The sequence below is a fragment of the Bombina bombina genome, chromosome 4 (assembly GCF_027579735.1).
Source record: "Bombina bombina isolate aBomBom1 chromosome 4, aBomBom1.pri, whole genome shotgun sequence".
Classification (NCBI taxonomy): Eukaryota; Metazoa; Chordata; class Amphibia; order Anura; family Bombinatoridae; genus Bombina; species Bombina bombina.
This window is the reverse complement of record NC_069502.1, coordinates 1098352877-1098365004: the sequence shown is the minus strand read 5'-3', so window position 1 is coordinate 1098365004 and position 12128 is coordinate 1098352877.

The window sequence follows — 12128 nt, the reverse complement described above, 5'->3', positions numbered from 1 at the left end:
CTATCAACCTGAGATACAATGATAGAGCATATACATTTCATTAAATACCTATAGTGGATGAGGGCTTTTGGAGTTTGGATCTTAATTGTGGTAGGTGTCTGAGACCAAGTTCTCACCACTGGAGAGGTCATGATATCTCACTCCCAGACTACTGAATTATCATCAAAGATGTCAGCTATCTAGAAATATAGTCTAGTACCTGCTTCACTTAATAATTTGTGCGGTATGCGTGTCTCCATGTCGAAAATAGAGCAGCTAACCCATATAATATGAATATAGATCTTACAGTTACGTAGGAGCTGTTCTCCTGAAAGAAAAACAATATAAAATATGTTCTACAACTGACGCCATAATATGGTAGAGTGAGCAAGTAATGGTACATTCTCAGAGGTTAAGGAATTAGTGTATATGGATATGGAGTTTGATATAAATACCAGAACGCAATAACCTCAGAAGTGTATGACTATGAGCTATAATAAAGAAGAGAGGAGTGGGTGTTAGTAAGGACTAACACATGTTAAGACCCACGGTTATGTCAAACAGCTTTTTAGTAAGGTATAATATACCCAAATCAAGGTTACTACACACTAACACACAATAATGACAATAATAACAAGGGTGCATGGAAATAATGAGATTATCAACTGTGTTAGCTGGGTGAGCTTTAGGGGTATCCACTGCTTAAATCTAAGCCCCCAGTGCAAGTGAATGAGTATAAGTGATATATACCCTATATTCTAGGAGAAATTTACATAACAGAATATAAACATATACCAAGGTAGAGCAATAAAAGTTATTGAATAGTAATTTAAACAGTTAAACTAACATTAACCTAGGTACATTTTAACATAAAGATATATACAACATTTGATAGGCAAAGGAATTATACCATAATTAAACCCATCTAAATATGACTCTCACAAGCACAACGTTCATCAGTCTCTGTGTTGGCTCAAACTATAGAGTGAGACTAATAAATCCGGGGTTCTTTCCTTATGTAGAGAATAGCGAACCATCTCTTTTAAAGCTTATACATCATGTGCTTTGTACAATAGAGCTGTCCGCTAGTAATGTGAGCGAGTCAATACAGAATGGGCTACTAAGACTTGCTAGACTGCAATGTCCGTGGTAAACTTGCAGAATCTATGAAAACAGAAGAGGCCAGCTGCAGAGTATGACGAATGGGGCCTCCAAACCTGCGTGTGATCTAGCCTACTCCGCATCTCTGAGGCTCAGCTATAGGGAGCACGGAAAACTGTCTATCTCTTTGGCCCAACAAAGCTGGATACAAATGCTGCCTGGCTGGGCTATCATACATTACCATGAATAAAGTTCCCCAGGATGTAGTAGGATACCATGACCCTCGGTCCGTTTCCTTGTGGGCTCTTCTGATAAGGAGAAGCATCTGCGGGAGGGAGAGGTGGTGAGCTGTGCCCTCGCGGGAAGAAGACATGTCTGCAGTCCAGGCTTTTCTCCCCCCCTCTGGAGATGTCTTAGTTAGGATGTGGGCATTCGCTGCTGAGCGCGTACAGCACTCATCCACATCTTCCTGGCTCTTGATCGCTTCAAATGCCAGAGCTGTTTGGGAGCATAGGTAGTGAGAAGGGGAGAGCTGAAGGTGGCGTCCGGCAGCGGTCCGGATGGGCCTTATGAAATCTATAACTGCAGCCGTAGTGCAGGATGTCGCCTCAGAATACAGCAGCATCGAGTCGCTATTTGCTGGCTCCTGCAGGGTGCTAGCTGAGACACGAGCAGGTAGTCCTTCCTGAGTGTGTCGATGCAGTTTCCCAGCTGGCAAAGAGTCTGCTGTCTGATTTTCCTCAGGGGTGTCATAGGCGATCAGGGAAGTAGCGCCATCTTTGTTGCGCATTTCCATAAGGGTAGTCTTTAAGCCGTGGAAGTTTCTGTCGGCTTTACTGCTTATGCCCTCCAATAAAGATTTAAGGGATGCTGAGAGCTTCTCCATTTTGAGAGTAACACAGTAGACTTATTAGTCAGCTAGGTGTGGGACCGGGTGTTAGGCCAGTCCGTCTCACGGGTATTTGACAGTCCTGATACCGAACTCCCTGGTGCGGTTGTAGCTGGCTGGTGGTTTTCTATATCAGCTATTTTATTTTATTTTGAGCCCAAACTTGAAGTCCATGTCCTAATGTGTATGCCAGGGTCAGGATACAGGCTATTTAGGTACTAAGTATGCCATACAAAATAATTTTAATAATCTGCCTTCAGGAGCTCTGTAGAGGCACGTCTTGCTAGCTTGGCGGTTGGCTCCGCCCCCCGCACTTGCCTGTCTTAAACCTCCATATCTCTTTTACACTTAAAAATGTTGGTCTACAGATAAGTTTATGAAGGATGGAATCTTTGTTTTAATAGGCAGCAGAACTTTAAATAAAAATAGACACTAGAACTCTCATTTGTTGAATGTTTCAATTTGTTTACTAGTTATGTTATACCTTAGTTGTTCTACCTTTAATTTTCTGAGACTATTGCTATATGGGATAAGTCACTGCAGGATGATACATATGAATAATTGTCGGAATAAAACTAACTTTACTCCCATATATACATAAGACTTATCTTAAACATCACGTTTAAATGATTTAACTCCACCTCCCATGTATCTAATACGATTTCCTTCACTTCCTCCTCTCCTTTAAACTACTTAAGCTTAACATGATACTCTAGTTAATAACTACCACCAGTCATGTCCTCCAGTGGCTATCCTTATCCAACTTTTATTATGTGATAACTAGTGTATATGCTAATTTTTGCATTCCTTAATATAGGTTTAAATCACAAAAGAGGTTTACTTTATTTGAGATCTCTTAGGTGGGCATATTAGAAGATGCCTTAAATGATGCTCAAATGTAACAGAGAATCTCAAGCTCATCTCTAACCCCTTTCTTATCACTACCCTACTGTTCCTCTTGTCAGGGGGGATTTTATCCCAACCAGGCTCCCCTAAAGCACCCCTTACTTTGTATTAACCTGACCCATTGAATATACTAGCCTGGGAATAGTATTAATCTGCTCTCCACTCTGCCCATTTTCTCTTTCCTTTCATTTTTCTCCCTTTTCTGTTTTTAGCTTTACTTTACTCTAACACATTCCCTATCACTTGTAATTAGCAGAAGTACTATTTTCTTACTCTCCACCTCCTCTTAATTAATTAGCTAACTATAATCCAATTATCTCATTCATGATAATTTTTCTATAACTCTTCTCTCTATTTACTAACAAGCGGCTCTTGTCTGCTGAATTTATTTATAATATCCACCATTATCTTATGTACAGCTGAATCATACAATCACTTAAATTCAAATTTTGAATTTCAATTTTCCTTTTTGCTTAGTTGGGGAGAAATAAGAGTACTTGGTATCTGAGAAAAATCCAAACACCTTCCAAACCCCTAACCCGTTCCAATATTCTCACCCAAACTATATCTTCCCTCCATTTTTCCCCCACCCCCCCTTTTTTTTTTCTTTATCTCTCGCTCTAAATGGCAATGGAGGGTCTCCATTTCCTAACCATAAATGTGCAGGGTCTCAACTCCCCTACAAAACGTAGTCTGTTGATGAATTTCTTGAGAAAATCTAAGATAGATGTAGCATTTATCCAAGAAACTCACTGGACACAAGATAAACATACCACATACACATTTAAAGGATACCCGATAGTCTTGGAGGCCTCATACCAATCTAAATCTAGAGGGGTTGCCATATATCTTGGCAAGGATATTCAATATGAATCTATTCATTTGGAACTTGACCCCCAAGCCCGCTACATCATACATATTTGTAAAATTAATAGTCATCTTGTCACCCTAGTGAATATTTACTCTCCTAATGCCAAACAAATCAAATTTTTAACTAAACTACTAAAGTTACTGTCAACTATAAAACAGGGAAAATTAATACTAGTGGGGGACTTTAATCTAATATGGGATTCTGACCTGGATAGATTAGGACCTAAGATATCTACACTAGAAAATGCAACTCACCAACTATCTAGGGCCTTTCAACAACTTATCAGTCAATATGATCTATTTGACCCATGGAGAGCGGTCCACTCATGAGATAGGGAATACACATTCTACTCCCCCCCCACACACACAGATCATTCACCCGCATAGACTACTTCTTTATTAGCTCTAGAATGTTAGATAAAATATCCACTATAAACATACTACCAGTTTCTTGGTCGGACCATGACGCTGTTACCCTATTTGCAAGTTCACACATTAGCCTTTACCCCCCCCCCCCCCATGTGGAAGCTCAAAGATTAACTTGTTACAGATCCTCTCATTAAAACAGAGATACAGGAGAGGATGCTAGAATTTCTTGACACCAACGACGATCACCAGACCCCATACGGAGATACTTTGGGCCACTCTTAAGGCCTATCTCAGAGGTCATTTTATTGCAATTGATGCAGATAAACGCAGTAAACAGGGAGCCCCCCTTGCAGCTCTCGTTATCCATCTTAGACAACTCCGACAAACATTAAATGTTTCGTACTCCAGTTCAGTAACCCAAGAAATTGCCGAAGTAACTAAACAAATTCAGGAGTTAGAGATCCAAAAGACGCACGATACATTAGAGAAATTCAAGAGGATTTTTTTATCACCATAGTAATAAAGCCTCCACACTTCTAGCAGCCAAACTTAGACATCGCACAGCACAGGCCAAAATTTTATCAATAAGAAATACAGCGAACATGTTGGTCTATTCCCCTAAGGACATAGGTACAGCCTTCCAAGCCTATTATCACTCCTTGTATAATATAAAAGAGGATCCAGACAACTCTCTGCCTGACAGGTACAGCATAAAAACATTTCTGAGCTCTCTCCATCTCTCTCTTCTCTCAATAGAGAACACTACCATCCTGAACAATCCCATCACCCTAGAGGAAGTCCAGAAAGTAATTCAGAGTTTGAAACTAGGGAAATCCCCTGGCCCTGATGGATATACTGCACGCTTTTACAAATTGTTTCAACCTATAGTAGCCCCAATACTATGTAGATTATTTATAGAGGTCATGCAAAAAGGCACTATTAACAGTGAATTTCTAGAAGCAACCTTCACTACTATTCTGAAACCTGGGAAATCCCCTGATAAATGTAGTAGTTATCGACCTATATCACTTCTTAATTTAGATGTTAAACTATATACTAAAATACTGGCTGAACGACTCTCGACAGTTATTAACCCACTGATCCACCCGGATCAAGTCGGGTTCATACCACGGAGAGAAGGACCAGATGCAACTAGGAGAATCCTCAACATTCTCTCAATTATGGAAAAGAGGAAGGTCCCATTTCTCACCCTGTCTCTAGATGCTGAGAAAGCCTTTGACAGGGTGGGTTGGGAATATCTCTGGCACACAATGGAAGACTTCAACCTTCCGAACACCTTTATACACGCAGTCAGGGCTATCTACTTGACACCCACAGCTAGAGTAAAAGGAGTAGGTTTTAGATCTGATACTCTCCAAATCACCAATGGTACTAGGCAGGGTTGCCCACTCTCACCCCTTCTTTTTGCACTAACAATCGAACCCTTAACTCAAGCGATCAGACTCCATCCACATATAACAGGAGTACAATTAACATTGTCATCTCACTCTATTTCCTTATACGCAGATGACATAACTCTATTCCTTACTTCACCAACTACCTCTCTCCCTGCTGTATTTAAACTCATTGATGACTTTGGCAGCTTATCTTACTATAAATTGAACATTAATAAAACAGAGGCTCTATACTTAAACAACTTCTTCTTTTACAAAATAAGTACCGTTTTCAATGGAACCCTCATACAATCAAATTAGGCACATACTTAAGTTCTAACCCAGAGCTCACAATATCTAAAAACTACACAGAGAGGCTTCCAGAATTCCAGAATCTTCTTCTCATCTGGGAATTCAAAGTGGTCTCCTGGACAGGAAGAATAGCTGCTATAAAAATGTCTCATACCCAAGCTCACTTATTTATTCAGGTGCATACCATATAACATCCCCAGACCCTTATTAAATAGGTTACTAAGCCTCATAAAAAACTATGTATGGAAAAACCACAGACCTCAGACTTCTAACACCACATTACAGAGACCAACTACACACGGGGGCTTAGCCCTACCCAATGTCATTCTCTATTACAACACGGCCAGGTTGTCACATATACACAGCTGGTCAATCACATCTGACTATCCGCTCTGGGTTGATACTGAACTGACTGCTCTACCCCCAGGGCTCACACTATGTGACTTACCATGGATCCCTATCCATTACAGAGGAAAACTGGATAACTTGCCACCAATTATACCAGACGCCCTAAAATTTTGGGATTACATCAGACACAGCCCAGATCTAGTACCCCACCCCTCTCCTGCTCTCACCTTAACCGGAGCCCTTTACTGTCTGCCGGATTCTCATGTGAAGTCCTGGCTAAACCTACAACCAGTCTTGGTTACAGATTTCTATGACCAGGGTAAATGGATTGCACACTCGCAATTTTGTCTGAAATATAACATTCCTACCTCTTTGCATTTTGATGCTTTCCGACTCAGCACTTGGCTGAAATCCTGGGTTTTCCCCAGACAAGACTTGAGATCTCTCTCTAAATGGGAGACAAAGTGGCTACATGGACACAGTCTTAAACACACTTTATCCTTCCATTATAATCTCATTCTTGAACCTACCACTCTCCACAAAATATCCCAACACAAAGCCTGGGAGAGAGAGATAGGTTTTATAGCTGACACTAACACATGGCATACACGAATACTCATAACCAAAAAACTCCTTCACTGTGCTACACTATTGGAGCTACAATATAAAATTATAGTGCAATGGCATTTAGTACCTTCTACATTAAACAGAATATATGATACTCACTCTCCCAGATGCTGGCGAGGATGTGGAAAGACAGGTACCCCACTACATATCTGGTCCACTATCATTCGTGAATACAGCACCACTAATAGTGCACAGTGGTGAGGTAAAATTGCAACTCCTCTGTGTAATATAGAAATACATGAAGTTCACCAGCACTGTTAGGATAAAACATTCATCTTTTATTGAAGATCCTTTAAAAATAGCAACATTTTGTGACCATATGTCACTTAATCTTGCCCCAAGATACGTCCCCTTTGGAGATGGCTTTTCCGCACTCTCAATCTACTCCATATTGAACTACTTTCAAACCAGAGATAGCCTTACTCCATATCCACTTCCCAGCCTTAACAAAAGCAAGGGAAGTGCTTGCAATCTATCTCCTCATGGCCACGAAACTGGCTATTGCCCGAGCTTGGAAAAACTAAGATCCTCCCCCTACATCGCAGGTTCTCTCTATCATACATTATATTAAACAGATGGACCTATACTCCCACAGATCCCTAGACAAAACTGCTTTCTATTATGAAGCCTAGTTCCCTTGGATGGAATCCTTCTCGGACTAGAATGCTCTTGTCTGTTACAACTTCAGCTTCTTACCTAATTTTTTTTTTTCTCTTTCCTCCTTTCCTTTATCTTTCCCCATCACTTACCTCTTACCTCCTCTCCTTTTCCCCTTCCACCATTTACAAATACAAGTATTGCACGAACTCTCTCCAGATACTTACTATGTACGCTACCGCCCCCTCTATCCCTCTTATTTCTTATTGCCTGATTAAGCAACTTACAGCTTTTACAGCACTCAATTTTCACTGGATACAAAAAAAAATCCATTGAAATTTTAGGTTCTACCATATATCTAAACCAAGATTGTAAATATGCATTAATGATTGTATGTTTATACTTTATATATTGTATCACCTCTTTGTAACATGACAATGTATATCTGAACCGAATTCTCAATAAAAATGTTATTTAAAAAAAAAAAAAAAAAAATATGCCTTATCAAAACTTGCTGATTTAATAATTGAGACTGTCTCTCAGTGGATTTGTCTGTTCAGAGTATTAAAACAGTAGAATAAAAATACCACGTTTGTGTAAAAAGTTTACTTTTGGGAAAAAAGCATTATATGTAGACAAATACTTCACTTGCAGAAATAGCTCAGATTTTGCTTTAATATTATCATATAATTCAAAGTATTTTATGGAAAACACACAGCATTTGTATGATTGATGTAGCGTATATAATCCAGAATTCTAAGCCAGAGAATGAGAAAATCTGACATTGTTCTGTTTTACCTCCTAATCTTAGTACTAAACCATCCATGAGAAAATGTTTTTTGCAAGCAAATCAAAGGGCATTCAAGTGACAAAACCACAAACTGGAAATAAAATGAAATTGTATTGCTACTGTTTTAAAATTAAATTTCATGAATGCCCATTTTTGGAATGCAGCCATATTAATTTATATTTTATCAATCTTGCCTTTATATCTTTGCTATTCTGATAATTTATATTTATTTGTAATAGGTTTATAGCAACACTACTTATCTCTGAAAGGAATGTGGAGTCAAGTTTATTTAATTGTATCTTATGGAAAAAAAAAATTGTAGTTACAGAAATATAAAGCTACATATATATTGTTATTTTGTTTAAAGAGCAACAGTAAAACAAAAGGTGATAATTTAAAAAAGTCTAAGTTACATGAAAGTGAAAATTGAACTTTGGTTTAGACAGTACACACAATTTTAAAAGACTTCAAATTACTTCTGTTATCAAATTAATTTTGTTCTCTTGGCATCCTTTCTTAAAAAGCACATAGCCAGAGAGGCTCAGGAGAAGCAATGCACAACTGGGATCTACCTAAGTACTAGTGGTTTCACACATGTCTCTTGTCATTGACTCACCAGATGTGTGCAGCTATCTCCTAATAGTGCATTGCTGCTCGGCATCGGACTTATTCAGGGGTTACAAATATTCACAGATATATTGCAGTAGTTGAGCAATAATTAACAACACTGACTGAGCAAGTACTTGATGTGCAAGAGAAGTTAGTAGACATTTGTAGAGAAGCTCAGGTACTGCGTTCCCCAAGGCATGGGGCAATATCTCCACAAAGGGTCTACCTTCCTCTGTCCAAACCTAGGGACAGCACCCAGATAGGGGGACCAGAATTTTCATTGTTGAAACCAGGGTCAAGCCAGCAGCTGTATCTCCTCCAGCAAGGCTGGCCTCAGTGGGTTCCCAGGGAGGTAGCGTCCTCTCTGCATTGGGACTCCTTGCAGGTAGCAACCCCTCTTCGTCTTCCAGGCAGATAGAGTTCACTATGCCTTGCAACCTGCTCTAGGCAGGAATAGATCTATCTGCCTCATGGCTCCTTTCAGGTAGTTAATGTCCCATCTTCTACACTCCATACTCCAGGTAGGTATTAAGTCCTTACAGAGAAAGATGAAGCAAGAATGAAAGGCCAGGACCTCTGCTACAGGTAATTCTAAAAGACCCATACTGGACCAATTGCTCCAAAAGGAACTGCTCCCAAAGATGTATTTAACTCAGGACTAGCTTCTACAAAGAAACCAGTAAGCTTATGGTGGCACACACTCCATAAAACATATAGGAAACCATTTAATAAGGAAATATAACTTTGCCAACAGGGTGGAGGATTCAGGTGGTTCTAAAAAGTAAAAAAAAAAAATAGCCATCTGTTTGCATTTTCACCCTATGCAAATTAGTATTTTCTCACCTATACACATTTTAGTGGTGACCTTGCAACCAATTAAGGGCATTGTGTTATATGATGTTCTGGGGATAGTTCAACCAATAGATGGTGCTGTGTCACACATTGCCCATGTAGGTGACTGTAAAACCATCACAGTGACCAATAGAAGGTGCTGTGTCACACGTCCATATATGTGACCAGAAAACTGTCACAACATGTACACGAGCCAATAGAATGCGAGTTCAATACGATTGGCTGATTGGATCAGCCAATCGGATTGAACTTCAATCTGATTGGCTGATTGCATCAGCCAATCAGATTATTTCTACCTTAATTCCGATTGGCTGATAGAATTCTATCAACCAATTGGAATTGAAGGGACGCCATCTTGGATGACGTCCCTTAAAGGAACCTTTATTCGTTGGGAAGTCGTCAGTTGAAGAGGATGGCTCTGCGTCGGCTCCTTTGAAGATGGCTCCACTCCGCTCCAGATGGATGAAGATTGAAGATGCCGCCTAGATGAACACTTCTACCGGATGGAGGACCTCTTCTTGCCCCGCTTTGGATGAAGACTTCTACCGGTTCAATGACTTCCTCTGCACACCTTGGATGAAGAATTCGGCTCGGCTGGGTGAAGACGACTCAAGGTAGGATGATCTTCAGGGGGTTAGGGATAGGTTTTATTAAGGGGGGTTTGTGTGGGCTAGAGTAGGGGTATGTGGGTGGTGGGTTGTAATGTTGGGGGGGTATTGTATTTTTTTTTTCAGGTAAAAGAGCTGATTACTTTGGGGCAATGCCCCGCAAAAAGCCCTTTTAAGGGCTGGTAATAGAGCTGATTACTTTGGTAGTTTAGAATAGGGTAGGGCATTTTTTTATTTTGGGGGGATTTTTTATTTTATTAGGGGGCTTAGATTAGGTGTAATTAGTTTAAACTTCTTGTAATTCTTTTTTATTTTTTGTAATTTAGTGGGGGTTTTTTGTATTATAGAATAGTTTATTTTATTGTATTTTAATTTAGCTAATTGTAGGTATTTTATTTAATTAATTTAATGATAGTGTAGTGTTAGGTGTATTTGTAACTTAGGTTAGGATTTATTTTACAGGTAATTTTGTTCTTATTTTAACTAGGTAGCTATTAAAATAGCTACAATGTAATTATTCATTATATTGTAGCTATATTAGGGTTTATTTTATAGGTAAGTATTTAGTTTTAAATAGGATTAATTTAGTTAATTTTAGGAATATTATTTTGTTTTATTTAAATTATATTTATGTTAGGGGGTTAGGGTTAGAATTAGGTTTAGGGGTTAATAACTTTATTATAGTAGCGGCGACGGTGTGGGTGGGAGATTAGGGGTTAATAATTGTAGGTAGGTGGCGGCGATGTTAGGGAGGTCAGATTAGGGGTTAATAACATTTATTATAGTGTTTGCGAGGCGGGAGTGCGGCGGTTTAGGGGTTAATACATTTATTATAGTGGCGGCGAGGTCCGGTCGGCAGATTAGGGGTTAATAAGTGTAGGTAAGGTAGCGGCGACGTTGCGGGTGGCAGATAAGGGGTTAATAAATATAATATAGGGGTCGGCGATGTTAGGGGCAGCAGATTAGGGGTTTATAGGTATAATGTAGGTGGCAGCGGTGTCCGGACGGCAGATTAGGGGTTAAAAAATTTTATTAGAGTGGCGGCGATGTGGGGGGGCCGCGGTTTAGGGGTACATAGGTAGTTTATGGGTGTTAGTGTACTTTGTAGCACAGTAGTTAAGAGCTTTATATTCACGCGTTAGCCCATAAAGCTCTTAACTACTAACTTTTTTTGGTGGTAGGAGTCTTGTCGGTAGAGGGTCTACCGCTCACTTCTCCCAAGACTCCAAATACCGGCATTAGGCAGATCCCATTGAAAAGATAGGATATGCAATTGAATTAAGGGGATCTGCGGTAGCCTGGAGTCGCGGTAAGGAAGTAAGCGTTAGAACCTTTCCTGCCTTACTCTAAATACCAGCGGGCGGCCAAAAGCAGCGTTAGGACCCCTTAATGCTGCTTTTGACGGCTAACGCAAGACTCTAAATCCAGGTGTTAGTTTCTATAAAACAATGGGAGCTGACATGTTGTAACTAAGGTTACCTTCTCTGTTGTGGCCAATTAGGGACAGTTATAAATAGTTCACTTGAATATGCAGCCAATGGCTGTGTGGAATATAACAGTGTTCTGCACTTCCAATTCTAACAGGAACTGAAAATTTTACAATTTCAGAGTGGAATTACAGGAAAAGTGGACAAAATAAATAATGAAAGTATATTGCAGAATTTTTTATACATAAGAGTTATCATTTTTTATATCCATCTCAAAGTGTTTAATGTCCCTTTAAGTTAAGAAGCAGTGGTTGTAAGACCACTGCTCCTTAACCTGTCCATCACCTTTTATGTGGCGGACTGCAATCATCCTGAGATGACAGAATATTTTAAAGGAAAAATGTTGTGTGACAATATACTCCAATATAGGACGTCTCCCTTATGTTAAAA